The sequence below is a fragment of the Chrysochloris asiatica genome, unplaced genomic scaffold, assembly GCF_000296735.1.
Source record: "Chrysochloris asiatica unplaced genomic scaffold, ChrAsi1.0 scaffold00242, whole genome shotgun sequence".
Classification (NCBI taxonomy): domain Eukaryota; kingdom Metazoa; phylum Chordata; class Mammalia; order Afrosoricida; family Chrysochloridae; genus Chrysochloris; species Chrysochloris asiatica.
Window position 1 is genome coordinate 3,568,510 of NW_006408760.1, and position 12,150 is coordinate 3,580,659.

Consider the following 12,150-nt stretch of genomic DNA (forward strand, 5'->3'; position numbering starts at 1 on the left):
CAATGTAAAGAAAACAAAAATCCTCACCACTGGACCAATAAACAACATTCTTATCAACGGAGAAAAGTTTGAAGTTGGCAAGGACTTCATTCTTCTTGGATCAACTATCAACACTCACGGAAGCAGCAGTCAAGAGATCAAACGACATATTGCATTAGGCAAATCTGCTGCACAGGAATTTTTTAAAGTGTTGAAGAGCAAAGGTGTCAGCTTGAGGACTAAGGTGTGCTTGACCCAAGCCATAGTATTTTCAATAACCTCATATGCATGAGAAAGCTGAACAGTGAATAAGAAAGACCGTAGAAGAATTGATGCCTTTGAGTTATGGTGTTGGAGGAGAATATTGAAAGTGCCATGAGCTGTCAATAGAAATAAATATGTTTTGGAAGAAGTGCAGCCAGAGTGCTCCTTAGAGGCCAAGATGGCCAAACTTCATCTCTCATACTTTGGACATATTGCCAGGAGGGAACAGTCGCTGGAGAAGGATATCATGTTTGGTAAGGCGGAGGGTCGGAGAAAAAGAGGAAGACTCCCAACGAGATGGATTGGCCAAGTGGCAGCATCGATGGACTCAAGCATGCTAACAGTAGTGAGGTTGGCCCAGAATCGTGCAATGTTTCGTTCTGCAGTGCATAAGATCGCTATGGGTCGGTACCGCCTCGAAGGCACCTAACAACAACAACAACAATCCTATAGATTATATCTAGCCTCATTTACATCACTGTTGTTGTTGTTACATGCTGTGGAGTCAGTTCCGACTCATAGCAACCCTGTATAGGATTTCCGAGGAGCAGCTGATGGATTTAAACTGTCAACCTTGGGGTTCGCAGTTTAGTATTGATCCCACAGTATCCCACCAGGTATTAATATCCTACAGGTGAAGATTTTCAGCATATAGGATAATTATAGCAGATCACAACATGGAGGATAATCATGGCCTAGCCAAGTTGACACATATTTTGGGAGATGCAATTCAATCCATAACAGTAGTTAAATTGGAAAACCACACTGTTTTTTAAAAGAGCAGTCAGAGCTTTCTGTGTTGACATGAAAAGATGCCCATAATACAGTTAGTGGAAAAAGCAGAATAATATGAATAATATACACAGTATGGTTCTATTTTTTATCTTAAAAATACGTTTGCACATAATAGCTGAATAGATGTACACCAACTGTTAGCAGTGGTTGGGGGTAAAGGATAAGAAAAGGGCTTTCACTTTCGCTGATTGTTTTAAACTTCTTTACAGTGATGCTTGATTTTGAAAAACCCAAAACAAACAAGCAACTGATAAGGATATTCCTAATTAAAGAGCTGCTTTTCCTCATGCCCTCTAGCCCCCTCCCTCACACACCTTTCAATGCAAGAGTTCTTAGACAGAGTCAAGGCAAAGCACACGTGGCCTCCTCAAGACCCCGTGGTTACCACAGCCCTCACCTCCATTCCCTTCACCAGGTGAGCCCTCCTGGCTCATGCTGGTGGTAAATCTGGCCTTTGAAATCCTCTGGGGTGGGGGTGGGGGGCTAAACAATAAGTTCTTATGTAAGAGGGATGAGCTGGTACCTTACATGGGATAACTGGCCAACTCCTAGTTCTGGAAAATTACTCGAATGTGAGAGCAAGTTAGGAAAGTCCCTATCTAGGAAGTTAGGAGTTTCATGTCTAGCTGGGCTTGAAAACCAAGAAAACAGCATTTACGCCCATACAGTTTGGCACATCTTTAAAGCTTAGCCTCCCTTCCTCCCACCCCCATGACTATGGACAGATTGAGAGGACTTTGCTTGCTTGGCCCAAAAGGTCTGTGCTACCAGGCTCCTTTTCTGTAGGTTAGGATCTTGAGGCTCAGAGAGGTGAAGTCATCCAGGAAAACATCCAGTTCTAGAATGTTTCCCATGTGGTTGGTTTGGTGCCCCATCTCCACCATAGCCCCTGGTGGCCTTGCATTTGATGGATTTGAGACCTGGGAGTTGGAGCAACCTTGGGCCTCCTTCCTAATGTCAGCTGAATTTACTGTTGTTAATAATCCCAGGTATGTTGACTTGTAAATCATTTCACATCAGTGCCATCCTAGAATTCATATGGATGAGGAGAGTCACACAAAGGTTCAGTGGCAAAGCCCAGGATCACTTAGCTCCTCTGATCCCTGGTCTGGTAGCTTTGTCCTACCTGCATGTTTCTGGGACTGGCCTGCCACAGCAGCTGGCTGGCAAACTTTGTTCTGCACTTACCTGGGGAGAAGCCTCACCCCTTGCATATCATGCATGTCCTGATTTTTGTTGGGACAGGTGGATGGGATGGGGGTGGGAGGGGCAGGTAATGTGCAGAACTTGCTCCATACCTTAATCTTTTCTGGACGCCTATGGGCCCAGGACCAGGCAGTGTTTCATTCTGTTATGCATAGGATCACTATGAGTCAGTACTGACTCGATGACACCTAACAATAACAACAGCATTGGCCATCAGGGAGATCCAAACTACAAGCCTGACCCCCAACATGGCCTAACGATAGGCCTGCCCAGGCCTCTTCCTATTCTACCTAGGACCACCCCACAAATGCTCCCACACTCCCTTTGAGCTAATTAGAAGAGTCAACAGCTCAGTTTAGCTTAGCTTTAGCTGATCAATCCCTCCAAAGATGGATATGTCTCATCCTCCTGACAGTCTCTGTATCCACAGCACATGCTCGGGCCATTATGGCCCAGGGAAACTCACATAGCCATGTCGTTCAGGAGCCAGTTGCTACGGAGCTGGGCCAAGATAAGCCTCTCTGACTGTAGCCTCCTGTCTTCTAGCCCTGGCATTCCTGACCCCTCTTCTCTTGAATGACTTGGGAGTCAGCATTCTTACAGCTGTGGGTGATCTTTCCTGGGCTGCCAGTCCCACAGGGGTGCTCAAGTGAATGAAGAGTAACCCCCGCTGTATCCATTGAACCTCACTGCTCACTGTCAGAGGCAGGGCAAAAAATCAGCCCAGAGCAGACTGGAGAAGAGGAACCAGCAAGTCACTTCTCAGGGCTTGCCTGTTAGACCACCACTGTGTTCTTCCTAGTTATGGTCAGTGATGAGGGACAACATTTATGGAACCCTTGCTCCATGGCAGTAGTCAGTGAATCTTTCACACCTGCACATCCTCTATAGGCTACTGAGTAGTTTCCATAGCAATGATCTCATGGGCTTACCTCCATAGATTGGATACTCTGATTTCCATATAAGAGACAGTGGAACCGAAGGACCCCAGTGAAGGGCTTCTCAAAGACCATACATTCAGTGAGCGACAGGAACGGACACTTCACGCCCAGTCCCTTTGATTCTGTGTTTAGTGCTTTTCCCAAGCCATCTACACCACTTTATAATCATCTACTTATTCATTTCATCAATTCACTTTTTTTTTTTTAATGCCTTGCACTGTGGATATGGAAGTAAATCCAACAGGACATTTGTCTTCAAACATATTGCTTCCAATAGAGGACAGAGACCTGGAAAGAAATATGAGGGGACTTCAAAAATTTATGGAAAAATTACATCATCTTGCAAGTTCATTCTTCTATGAACTTTTCGAAGTCCTCCTTGTAAAGGCAAATAGACTAGTAATGGCTAGGATGTGGATATAGTGGTGGTGGTGTGCCGTGGAGTTGGTTCTGACTCACAGCAACCTTGTATAGGGTTTCTGAGGCTATAAATCTTTATGGGAGCAGAAAGCCTCATCTTTCTCCTGCAGAGCGGCTGGTGGATTCAAATCACTGACCTTGCAGTTAGCAGCTCAGTGCATAACCCACTACACTATCAGGGCTTCTTATGAATATAGCAGTAAGACCAACAATTGAGTCTGTGGCAGCCACCACCTAAGAGCTTCAAGTGTGTTAACTCCCTTAACCCTCCCATCATCCCTATGATGTAAGTAGTTACTCCCCCACTTTACAGCCATATTTAACAGCTCACTCTGGTTAATTGCTAGTAAGAACTAGAACTTGAATTCTTGCCCTCTGGTGCCCCAGCCTGTCAGGAGTCGGGAAATAGGACTGGGAGTTGGGTTTGCTTGAGGTTTCCAAGCTGCTTTGGAGGCTTTGGGTGGTTCTGACTGAAAGACTAGCATGTGCAGAGGCACAGAGGCTAGGACACTCTGTCCAGCCTCACCCAGAGCCCAGGTGAGCACAGAGGCCTATGCCAGGGCTTGGTTCCTCAAGCCTGCAGTGGTGGAGCTTGGACTGAGTCAGAACACTTGGGCTTCATAACTGGCCCTTTCCATCCACATGACTTTGAACTAGTCTCTAACCGCTCTTAGATTGATTTTTCATTTGTACAGTGGGGACTGAAAGCGTTGTCCTGCTTCCCCTGTAGAAAAGTGTAGTAGCCCGGAAAGGATTGTATCCGTGTCCACTGAGCTCTTGATTTGCCTCTAACCTAGGTATTAAGGAAGCACTGTGGTGTCTGTGGGTATGTGGGAGGGAGAGGCAGGGGATGAAGTACGGGGGCAGTGGGAGGAGACATAGCCTCTAATCTAGGAAGGAAGATTTATCAGGGGACAGAAAATAAGCACATGAGTCATGTAATACAGAAGTGACTTTGGTCTTTCTTAGCTGCTTTGTGGAGAGCATGTTCACACCCAATAATCCAATTTGAATCCCCCTCTGCTACTTCCTGGCTAAGTTACCTTGGGACTTTGGAGCTAGAGTTTCTCTACCTATAAAACAAGGACAATAAAACCCAGTAAGTAGGTTGGAAAGATCAAAGAAATAGTTTAATTGCAAACTCTCTGTAAGTTTTAGAACACTATAATCTGTGTCTTAATTTTAGGACGGGATTTATGGAGGTGATGGGCCTTGGAGGAGGTGGGTGGCAAGTAGTCCTGCCCAGAGGGTCTTCTCCAGTTCACCTTTTCACCCCTACACCCTAACTCTGATGGCCTTCCCAAAGGCATCAGTATCACCTGGTCCTTACATGCTCAAGCCCTTAGCCCAAGATGCCCTTTCTCCATCTCTTTCAGCCCTACTCTGTCCTCAGGATACAATGACTATGCCTTCCTGCATCCTCCTTTCCCTGACTTGTGTTCCAACATGTATCCCAGCCATGGTGTCTTCATTGGTTAGGGGCTGGCTCTAAGCCTGAACATCTGTTCATTCAGGAAATTTTCTTGAAGGCCTTCTGCAGCCAGGCCCTGTTGTAGAGATAAGACAGGGCCAGGCCATCTCGATCCACATGAGGCTTACTGTCCAGGGGAGGACTGAGAGTAACACGAACACATACAGTCAATTCAGATAACCTTGAGCGATCTCTTAGAGAGGAAGTCTTGATGGGGGTGGAGTGGGAGGGAGGCTGTAGTTGCCAGGGGGTTAGAGAAGGCCTCTCCCAGGCTAAGGATGAAAGATGCTGAGGCCTAACTTGTGAGATGGTGGTAACCTAGGAAGATGTAGGCCCTCGATTCTAAGGAAAGGGCAGTCCAGCCTGAGACCCTGAGGGGGCACAAGCTGACCTTGTTCCAGGACTAGCATGGCAAGAGAGAGCTGACCAGTGGGGAGGCCCCAGGGGAAGGCAGAGCTCAGATCATTTCTGTTTTAGGGGAAAGCCTTGTTGTTGTTTTTAAGTGCCGTTGAGTTGAGTCAATTCCGACCCATAGGGACCCTGTATAGGATTTCCAAGGAACAGCTGGTGAGCTTGAACCACCAACCTTGCAGTTCTAATGACTTTGCAGTCTGACACATTAATCCACAGTGCCACACTGGAACTCAGGATGCTTTTATTCTCAACATGATATAATCTGACAGACCATTCTTACTATTGTGTGGAGAAGAGACTCAGGGGAGTATGGTAGCAGCAGGGACTGGCAGTGGACTGGGCCAGACGTGACTGTGACACTGGTGGTGGAGAAGGTGGGCAGTGATCCAACTGGGACAATATTTGAGATATTGTACCTGCAGGAGCTGCTGCTGGATTGAATGTGGGATAAGAAGGAAGGCGAAATGAAGGATGAATCTGAGGTTTGGGGCTTAGCATGTTGAGTGCGGTTTACTGAGTACCTTTACTGAACTCACTGCTGTCAGTATGATTCCAACTTGTAGGTCAGAGTAGAACTACCCATAGATTCTAAGGCTGCCATCTTTACGGGAATGGACTGTCACATCTTTCTTCAGTAAAGCAGATTGTAGGTTTGAACTGTTGACCTTTTGATTAGCAGCCAAGTGCTTAACCATTGTGGTACCAGGTCTCCCCACACACCCTAAGGTGAAGAGGGAGTATTTAGTGAGCAAAAATCCAGTGACATTTGGGATGTCTGTTGAACAATCCAGTGGGCTCAAATTCATGTTTGTTAAATGATTTAGATGGATACCTTTATTTTATTATGTTTATTTCAAGACTTCTCATGTCACTGGGCTAAACACAATATATGTATACACATAAGCAAAACAGTATACTATATATAGTGTTTTTGTCATCTTTTATGAAGTACAGACAGAATGCCACTTAGAGGATGGTTAGATTTCATCTTGCTTTTACTTTGGATGAGTCATAAGGAAAGCCCAATCGCTGAAAAAGGACATCATGTTTGGTAACGTAGAGGGTCAGTTGAGGGACACCATGGTCTTTTGGCACAACATAGTCCACAAAGACAGTGTTCTATATTCTGCTTGGGTGAGTCGCATCTGGGATCTTTGAAAGCTCATGAGCAGCCATCTCTCTGTGTGAGGAAGAAAGAAGAGGAGTAGTAAGAATTGAAGAGGCTTGGGATCAGTCAATCCAGTAGACTAATGGAACATGTGAACTTCAGTCTCCATGATTATGAGACCAGAAGAACTAGACTGTGCCTGGCCACCATTACCAACTGCCTTGAAAGGGATCACACTAGAAGATCCCAAATACATTGGGAGAAAATGTGCAACAAAACTCAAAATTAGTTAAGTTAAAACAACAACAACAACAACAACTAGGCTTATTGCTCAGAAAGAGACTGGAGGATCTAGAAAGGAACTCACCCTTGTGGCCCAATTTTCAGCCAAGCAGTAGATATACAGGGGGGACAACAACACTGGTCAAAATCATTCAAAATGAAAAAGGCCACATTTTCCTAAGGACAAAGTGGAGAAAGGATAGGAATGTGGGTGAACTACAAACAGGAACCGCAGTAAGGAAGCGGGGTCATTTGTGACATGTAGGAGATTGTAATCATTGAGATGAAACAAAATGTATGATTTGTTGAATGTAAAGCGATGATCTGGTCTGTAAACCTTCACTCAATTCACAATAAAAAGTTGAAGAAAAAAAATTAAGTAGTGGGTTACTGAATACAAGGGAAACTCTCAGTGAGCTAGACTGACACAGTGCAGGTTGATAGGCTACACCAGTGAGCTCGAACATACCAACACTTGTGAGGAGATGGTAGCCCTGGGTAGTGCTTCATTGTTATATATAAGGTCGGCTGAGTGGGAACTGACTCACTGGACTTGATTGCACTTAACGCTAGATCCTTACTTATATTTCAGGAAGTTATGAGTGTTCTTATCCAAACAATTGAAGTTAATAATTTTGGGTTAAAATAGCAGATTCACGACTGGGACATTAGATTTGGGACCACTTTCCTGAATAATTCTAGTCAGGTCTAGATTCATTAGGTTGGATATCTTTTTGTAGTCAGACTCTACCTGCTTATTACTTTTTTTTCTCACCAACTTTAAAAATCACACTTTTTCCCTTTTGAAAAAATGTAGCTATAATTTGCATACAGTAAAAGATATACTTTTTTTTTAAGTGTGCAGATTGATTTTATGTATGTTTATTCCTGTGTGAGAACCTCTGGATAGTGCAAATGGTTAAAATGCTCAGTCACTAACAAAAGGTTGGAGATTCAGGTCCTTCTAGAGGTGTCTCAGAAGAAAGATTTAGTGATTTATACTTCTGAAAAATCAGCCACTGAAAAGTCTATGGAGCCCAGTTCTACTCTGACCACATGGGGTCGCTGTGAGTAGCAACGGACTTGACAGTAGCTAGTTTACATTCCTGTGTAACTATTACCTAGCTGAAAAGATTGAACATTTCCATCTCTCTGGGCCCCTTCCAGCCATTCACCTCTATTTTGATCTCTGTAGTTTAGTTGTGCCTGTCCTTGGAAGTCATATAAATGCTCTTTGTGTCTTTCCACACATTATATGTCTGCTGAGTTTGCCTTTACACCAGGGGTTCCCACTGTCAGCTGCTTGTTGGATTCCCCAGGGAAACTTTAAAAATTACTGCTACTTGGGTCCCACCCCTATAGTTTTGGATTTAATTAGTATTGGGCGTGGCTTGACACTGGATTTTTAGATCCAGGAGTCAGGAAAGGAATGTGGGTATCCCCACCCAGAGTAACAGCCCTCTTGGGAAAAGATTTTCAGTCACTCTTGTTAAACATGACACTGGAGCGCAGAGCTGAAACACAGACTACAGTATCAAGGATCCTGGTCCCTGACGTCCCGTGGAGCTGAAAGATTCTCCCAAAGACAGGAATGAGCCCCAGGCCTGGGCCAGCTGGTGGGTTTCTGCTTCAGTGCCCCCAAGTGTGTTCCTCCAGCCTTGGATGGTTTGGTCCCTTGGAGAAGGTCATAGCAGCCACCCCCTGCCCCTGAATCCATGGGCACAGATGGTGGTCCTTGAGTCTCTAAAGCCATTCCTCTGTTTGCCTTACCCTATGGAGCACCCACTTAGGTGCTGATCACTTGTGCTCACCAGATAATGGCACTGGCAAAGGCCTCTTAGGATGCCCTGAGAGAACCTCTAACTTGAAGTGTGATAAAGTTTGGGGAAACAAAACAGTAAATGCTTTGACTCACCCACAAGGGTGGGGGCCTGTTCCAAGGTGCCAGGCTGCATCGCCCTGCTCCAAGGCCCCCTCTCTCCCCACTTCAGAGAGCTGGAGACTATACTCCTGATGTTTCATATGTGAGCTCCCTCTGGGCCGAGAATCAATTCTGAACCAGGCATATCAGACAATTTCCTGTGCTACTGTTAATTGTGGCAACTTTGATAAGTGCTTGAAGATGGCAGGGAGCAATGAAAACATGGAGTAGGCACTACAGGAACTATAAACAGCATCCTGCCCTGCCTACTGTTGCTGTTGGTGTTAAGTGCCTTCGAGTCCATTTCTACGCTAATGCACTCCATATATCATTTCCAAAGAGCCCCTGCTTGGTACTTGGTCACTAACTGGAAGGTCAGAGGTTCGAGTCCACTCAGGGGTAGTTTGGCAGAAAGCGCTGGTGATTTACTATCAAGAAACCAGTCATTGAAAACCCTACGGAGCACAGTTCTACTACGACCCACACAGAAGTGCCCTGAGTCACAATGACTCCATGGCAGCTGTCTTTTTGAGCTATTGGACTTCTCCGTGGAAGGGCGCACACAGGAAGGGCAGAAGAGCTGTTAGGAGTGTTGGGAAGTATAACAGAGGTGGGGACATTTTGAGCTGAAAATTCCTGGGATGGAATATAATTTCACCAGCTAACGAAGGGAAGGGAGGAAACAAAGGTGTGGCTGTAGAGGAGTGTGGGGGATGTGTGCCCACAGGAATGTGCTGGAGCTCAGAGGCCCAGAGGCCCAGAGGCCCAGAGTCAGAGCATGGGGCCGGACCTTGAAGAGTCTCATGAAGGGGTGAAGTCAAAGGGGTGCCTGGCAGGCAGTGTGGAGAAGTGGGCAGAGCCTGAACCCAGGATTCCGAAGGCCTGGCTTCTGACCCTGGCTCTGCAAATACATAAATTCTGGCCTCAGTTTCCTCCCTTGCAAAATGGAAATGAATAATAATAGGAATAATTTTAGCTACCATTCATTACCAGACCCTCTTTTAAATGTTTTACAAATATTACTTTATCAAATCCTCACAACGTGGTGGGGAAGTTTGGGAATGATAAGGGTGACGGTTGAACATGATGAACATAATTAATGTCACTAAACTTAGATGTGAAGATAGTTGAGATGCCAAATGTATGTATTTGTTACACTGGTGGGTGGGTCTTTGTTGTCTTAATTGTGGTGACGATATATTCTAACTCAACAGTTTCTACAGATGCACTTTGTGAAACTGATAACATTCTTCAGGTGGTACAACCATTCTCACTATCCTTTTCCAAATCATTCCACCACTCTTAATGTAAACTCAGTGTCTCCTAAACAAACACCTCCCTTCTCTTACTTCCTCCTAGCCCTGGTAACCACTAGTGATTTCTGGGTTTTATATATTTGTTTATTTTATGTATGTGAGATCACACAGTGTTTGTCCTTTTGGGGACCGACTTATTTCACTCAGCATGTTGTTTTCAAGGTCCATTCATGTTGTGGTTGTCATATATATATTTACCACATGCACACAACCCTCACACTGGCTCTTAGAGATGTTGTTGTTGTTGCTAAGTGTCATTACATTGGTTCCGATTCATAGTGACCCTGTGTAGGGTTTCTAAGGAGCAGCTGGTGGTTTTTAACTACCTACCTAATGGTTAAAGGTATTCTAGTAGCCTTGTGGTTACGAATTGGGCTGTGAACCGCAAGGTCAGCAGTTTGAAACTACCAACTGTTCCCCGAGAGAAAGATGAAGCTTTCTGCTCCTGTAAAGATTTACAGCCTCAGAAACACTGTACAGGGTCTCTATGAGTCAGAACCGACTCCAAGGCACACCATCACCACCACAACCACCTAGTGGTTAGGAATCCAGTGCTTATCCTACAGCACCACACCAGGTTTCATTATCATCTTCATTTTCAGTTGAGAAAATAGAGGTGCAGCAAGGTTAAACAACACACACACACACACACACACACACACATCTAATCGTGGCAGAGCTGGGGCAGAACCCAGGCAGGCTAACTGCCAAACCTAGCCTCTTTCCCACTACATGGTCACAGCTGGGGCCCGCTGTCTGGCTCAGGGCTGCTTTTCCATTCATGCAGCATATACTCATTGAGCATCTGTTGGGAACCAGCTACTGGGGAGGCAGCAGTGAACAGGACAGACAAGGTCGTTGCTGCCATGAAAGGGACATTCTGATAGAGGGAGACACAGAGAATGGGCATTGTCTGAGGCTGGGTTTTCTACAGAAGCAAAACCAGTGAAACATATATATGTATAGATATAAAGAGAAGTTTATTATCTTATAATTGTAGAGTCCTAGGTCCCCAGCAGAAGACAGTGAGCCTCCCTCCCACATGTCCATTATATTGGGAGCAGACCACACCCACAAGGAAGCGTCCGTTTGATTGGCTGCTCATTGCCACTCACCAGAGTTAATTATGCCTGTATTGGGTTTCATCACCACGGGAACAAGCATATCCCAGCTGCTAACCCTCTGGAACTCTTGGCCTAGTTGAGTTGACACAGACCCTTCCCCGTTACAGCCATAGACAATGGACAATAAACACATTTACAGTGTGATCATTTCAGAGCTAACTGTCACAGAGTAAATAGAACTGTAATACAGGGAGTGACTTTAATGGTAGTAACACAGGACTCACTGTATGCCAAGAAGTGTGCTTAAGTCTTTATTTGGACTCCTTTAAGCTCTGATAGCGTAGTGGTTACAAATCAGGCTGCAAACTGCAAGGTCAGCAGTTCGAAACTACCAGCTGCTCCGTGGGAGAAAGATGAGGCTTTCTGCTCCCATAAAGATTTACAGCCTCGGAAACCCTGCACAGGGTCGCTATGGGTCGGAACCGTCTCCACGGCACTTAACAACAACAACAATCCTAAGCCAGGAGTCCTGGTGTGGCAATGGAGGATAAGCACTTGACTGCAATATCAGTTTGAACCACAAGTTAAGTTCAGCAGTTCAAACTCACCAGCCACTCCTTGAAAACCCTATACAGGGTTAGTAAGAGTCGGAACTGACTCGACGACACCTAACAACAACTCCATAGTGTTGGCATTGGATTGTTTGTTGTTAAGTGCTGTCGAGTCTGGTCTGACTCATAGTAACACCATACAAGATTTCCAAGGAACAACTGGTGGGTTTGAACTGCCTACCTTGTGTCCAGTGCTTACCCTACAGTACCATGACAGGACTCCATTATTGATGCCATTTTATGATGAGGAAAGTGAAGCACAGAGAGGCTGAGTAACTTGTCCAGGGTCACACAGGTAGAGGAAACAGTTAAGTGCACAGGCAGGATCACAGGACACAGTGGGTGAGCTTGTGAGAGT

General features: G+C 45.3%; 1 protein-coding gene across 2 annotated transcripts in view; it reads left to right on the forward strand.

Annotated features, from left to right (window-relative positions):
- CLTB (clathrin, light chain B) overlaps positions 1-12,150 on the forward strand; it is a 31,158-nt gene that overhangs the window by 10,716 nt on the left and 8,292 nt on the right. The window lies entirely within an intron of this gene.